Source organism: Aptenodytes forsteri, unplaced genomic scaffold, assembly GCF_000699145.1.
Source record: "Aptenodytes forsteri isolate BGI_AS27 unplaced genomic scaffold, ASM69914v1 Scaffold309, whole genome shotgun sequence".
NCBI classification, from domain to species: domain Eukaryota; kingdom Metazoa; phylum Chordata; class Aves; order Sphenisciformes; family Spheniscidae; genus Aptenodytes; species Aptenodytes forsteri.
In genome coordinates this window covers 3,864,002-3,869,173 of record NW_008795857.1, presented here as the reverse complement: position 1 = coordinate 3,869,173, position 5,172 = coordinate 3,864,002, and positions in this window count along the sequence as shown.

Here is a 5,172-nt window from a genome sequence, read left to right as displayed (position 1 = left end):
CCCAAGCCCACCGCCCCACCGGCATCCCCGCCCGCGCCCCTGACCCCTGCCCATGGGTCCCGGCCCCATTGCGAGCCCTCGTCCCAGCAGCACTCCCAAAGCCCCCACGAGACTTCCCACGGGGCAGAAAGGCAATCCTGTCCTTGGCCCTTAATGCCAAGTTGGGGTCTCTCTGTCCAGCCCCTCACCCCAGCCTCAGGCTTGCCCCGGCTGTATTTGGGAGGGTCTCCTCGCCACCCTCTGGGGCAGCACAGCCAAGAGCTGAGCGGACAGCCCCACCGCCACCGACCAAGCAGCTAGAAATCAGGAGGCGGCAGACAGCGGTCTCCTACCTATGCTGTCTGGTCTCCCACCCTTAGGCAAACCCTCAGCTCATGTTTTCAAGCACCTCCTTAAAACCACAAAGTCCTCTCTCAGCACGGGGAGATAGGGGAGATAAAAGCCCAGCTTTTCCTGGAACGAGCCATGGGCCGGAGATGAAAGTAGCACATGCCCGCCAGGAGAAGGGTGAGAGTTAGCCATCAGCCATAGTCCCTGCTTGGGAAGAAACCCTTCCAGGGCCAAGCAGCCTCCTCCATGTGGAGACACTAAGGGGCAGCCCCTTTCCCGCAGTGATCCCTTTCCAGTTCCCCACTGAGGAGGGCCTGGGCTCCCACCCCCCTTTGCTTACAGCGTTTTATTCTCCCTCCTCAACGTGCAATGGGGCGATCCCTGGTTGGGTCTTATTCCACATCCCTTTCCTTACTATCACACACAGGAATAAAGTCTTGCCCACCCCCTCCCCACATCAGGGGACCCTCCCCAATCCCCCATGCCCTTCCTTGCCTTCCTTCCCTCCCCTTGCTAGGGAGGATTATCCCCAGGCAGCAAAGATGGCAACCCCACACCCCACTGGGAAGCGAGCAGCCCTGCGGGGTGGCTGGAGCCGGACCTCCAGGCTCACGGCTGGGCGAGCAGGAGCAGCAGGCTCCGTGGCCAAGCCTCCCCACTGGCAGCATCTCAGCTTGCACCAGCCTCCCTCTTTGTTCACTGGAGCTTCCCCCCGGGACTGAAGCCACAGGGTGAGTGGGAGAAGGGGAAGGTGGTGAATTTGGACCGGCCCAACAGAACAACCTGTAGGCGGGTCAGCGTGTGCAATGCATGTGCAGGTGGGAGACCTCATGCTTGAAGCTGAATGGGGAGCACTGTCTGAGCATCTCTACAGGGAAGAGAGAGAGGGAGGGAGGGAGGGAGAGAGGGGAAAAAAAAATCTTGTGAGTGCAGCGTTTGCAAAATGAGCTGGCAGTAAATAGCTGGAGGATAGACAGCGTCTCTGTACGTGAGGCACAGCACGGAGAGCTGCACCTGAGCGAGGCTGGGCCACTACTCGCTTCAGCATCACACGTCACTTACTGATGCATCCTCCCCAGCCTGCCCTCTCTCTGCACCGGCTCCCCCGCCTCCGCCACGAAAATGCAGCGGGAAAAAATGGGTCCCCCCCCACACCCGATGCAGGCACAAAGAAGAGAGCTGGGAGAGGCACAACTGAACTTGATTCAAGGTCCAGCTCATGCCTGCCCTGGTTCCAGAGGGCATTCAGCAGCACAAACCTCCTGATCCCCTTTTCCTGCTGGGGACCCACACCCCCCTGAGCTCAGCCTCTCCCCACGCCCCTGCTCAGGCGCTTTCTTCCCAGAGCAACTGCAGCCGTGTTGCCAACACTCCCTGCTTGCAAGTGTCAGTCTCGCTATCCAAGTCCCTTTGTTCCCCTCGCAGGGCAGCCTTCCTCTGCATTTCACAGCAAGAGGCTGAGGCCCAGCACAACTCATCTCACCTGGGGTGTTCCAGGCAGGAGACCACCTCCCTTCCTCCCCGCGCTGTGAAAGACCAGGCAAAATTCACACAGCACCTGAAAAATGTAGCGCCTTTCCTACGTGCCGTAGGAAAAGGAGCAGAAGCCATCCTTCCCCTATAGAAAGGCGCACTCAGGGATATCGGCTATAGCAAAACCAGCCAATTATTTGCAGTTTTCCAAGGCTTCCTCCCCAGGCCCCGCTGGGTTTGCTGGTCCCACCGGCGTTAGCGAGCGGTCCGGCACCCCGTGCTCCGCGGGAAGGCCGGCACCCGCCTGACACCGTGTGGCCGCCGCCCGCCTTGCAGGGACGCGGGGCGGCGGGGAGTGTGGCGGAGCCAGCCCGGGGATGGGGAGCGAGTCGGTGGGAAGGGGGGGAAGGCTGCGTGGGAGTGGGCACACAGGGTCTCGCCCAGACTGACTCTTAGCAGGGCAAGGCTAACAGGAGCGGGGAGAAATCGCAGACCGAGCGCATGCCTGACTCCTGCCACCCGCCAACCAGGGATAAAATGCTGCGTACTTTAATAAAGCAGCACACGTGTCCCGGCAGTTTCCATAGGTGCCCATGGATTCAGCCCAGCATGTCCAGAAGGAAAAGAATTTCAATTTACTGCTAGCTGATGCCCCAGACTCACATGAGCACACGAGACCTCTCGCTCTATGGGCAGCGTTTGACAGCAGGGGGCTGCTATGATAATGCCTCAACAGATGAGAGGCCCCTAAGAACATCCATATGGGTTTCAAGCCCCTCAGAGAGTCCTCCCCGTTGCACGGCGGGGCCTTTCGCCTGCCCTTCCATGGCTTTGCTCACCTCCTGCCAGAAGGCTGAATTTCCACTTCCCGAAGCACAAAGGTTGGGGGCTCTGCAGGGGCTGCGCAGGAGTAAAACCCAGTCATCTGCACCCCACCAACCCCATGGGGTGCCCATTTGCTGCGCCCACCTGTGAGGTGTGAGGGTCAGAGCATCCCTGTATGGCACATGTCCCACACAGGTCAGGGTGGGGGATATGCTCCTGCAAGAGTTGAAACACCCCAGCAATTCCCACTGCTCGGAGCTGACCCTGCAGCATCCCTGAGGCACCACCAGCAACTACGACACTGCAGGACTCCAGCTCGGGGAAGCTCCAGCAGCAGCTGGGAACAGGGCTGGCACTCAACCTTCTCAGGGGAGCGGGAGGAATGGCTCCATGTGGTGCCCCAGGGGAGTTACTGACCCTCAGCATCCCCTCCTGCAGGGACAGCTGAGGTCTGCCCTCATCCCTGGAAAAGCTGCCGGGACGCTGGGGGCAGGGGGACGTGAAGGTGTTTGCTGAGAGGGCTTTGAGAGCCAAGCCACCTTGGAGCAGGCAGCCCTTGCTTCAGGTGTTCACCCAGGTACCCAAGTGAAGCCCTGCAACCTTCATGGAAAAGCTTGTCTCTATTTAGGAGAGGATCCTTTGGGTACCCTTACTTACCTGCCTCCCTTCTCCATTTTACAAACCCCAATGGATGTCCCACCTTTACTCCTCTCGGGGCCTTGGAGAGAGACCTCCACAGGTCTGAGCACCAAGCACTGAGCATGGCTGCCAGTTGGTTCTCCTGCAGGTACATCAGCCGTGCCCAGGGAGCTGGTGACCCCTAACCCTGCCGTACTGCTCACAGCATTCACAACCTCCCCCGGGCATCTCCAGCTCTGCACACCTCTGCAGGGAGAGAGGCTGTTTCTCATTCCCAGGCCTTCCTGGAGCAGAGCTTGCCCTTGCTGCAGAGCCCGTTGGCAGCAGGGTGGTGCAGCTATCAGCTGCTTTCTCTGTTCCAACTTCAGTTTCTCTAAACTGTCTGCAGTTCGGAGAGAGTTTGATGTGATACTCTGCCCCAGCACGTCCCTCTGGCCGGAGCCCAGCGGGGAGAACCGGAGACATTCAGACGGCGCATCACAGGGGAACCATTTTAATTAAAAGTGATGGTCTGGTCAGTGGGGCATGGGCTTCTTTGGGGATATGGGGAGGAGGAGTGAGCTGGGTGAGTGACGTGGAGGGAAGACGTGCCTGCTCAGGGTTAGCTCTGGACTCGACAGCTTTGCAAGGAAAGCGGGAAGCGGCAGGATGAGCTGGTGCTCGCTTCCCAGCGGCCTCACCATGGGGCTGGTGCTCCTGGCAATGCTTACAGTGCCCTGAAAGCCTGGTGCAAACTGGGGGACTCCCTCCCCCAAACCCAAAGCATTTGCTGCTTCCCGATACCAATCCCTCTCCCAGCAGAGAAGGAGGACGTCTGTGCGCTGCTTATGGATGTTTGGGGGTACAGGGGCCTCATGCTGGCTCTCCATCTCTGCCAGAAAAGAAAGCTAAAAACTCAGGAGGGCCCTGCACCAGGTGGGTTATTGCAGCATCGTGAGGAGCCACCGCAGCCACAGCCACCTCCTGGAGGTGGGAACGACCACTAGGTCTGATGTCCCTCCCATTGAGCCACAAACCGTGCCGTGCTCTCAGCTCTGGTGGCAGAAGGGATCCATCACTGCCGGGGATGTGCTAAGAAGACCAGAAACTACTTACGAGGGGGAGTAGGGTTTGAGGAGGAATTAGGCAAGGGGATTTTTCCTCATGTAGAAGCGCGGGATCCCCAGGGACTGGGAGGCTTGAAAGAGGGCCAAGCCCTTGTGTCCATCCTAAAGAGCCTCTCTCAGGCTGGCCTCCTGGCTAGAGCCTAGTCCACCCTGGGTAGCTGTGATCCTCTCGCCTTCACCCAAGGTTCCCGGGATGCTCTGGAAAAAAGCCCCCAGACACCAAACCACGTGGCTGTAAATCACCAGGGACGTGTCTTCCTCCAAACACCCACCAGGCCTTTTTTCTGCTCCTGGGACAGCCGTGGAAAGCAATGGCTGGGCCCTGCACGCTGCGCCTGCCCGCAGCCATACTCCTGGAGGGGTCAGAGGTGGAGCAGCCTCCAGCCTGGCACAGAGGCAGGTGCCGTGACAGTGAGTGACGCCACACTCCTGTCCCAGCAAGGATGTGTCCCGTCGCCTCCCCACCTCAGCTAGCAGCAGCCCGGCCACATGAAACCACAATTATATTTCAGGCAAAGCGGGGAGCATTTCTAGCCTGCGCCGCCAGTCGCTGTGAAAAGCCATATTTGCCGATCAGCGCCGGCAAGATGGAGAGAACGTGGCCGGAGGATGGGTGGCATGGGATGGAGGTGGGGAAGCTACGCCACCAGTCCTTGGCAATGCCTGGCGAGACAGCGAGGAAAGGGTGGAGAGCGACTACGTGATGCTTCGCAGGGAGAACTGATCTTATTAATAAAAGCTGCTTCTTCCCAAGGCCTTGATAATCTCTCCTGCTGCAGATTATTTACAGCTGTGGAAT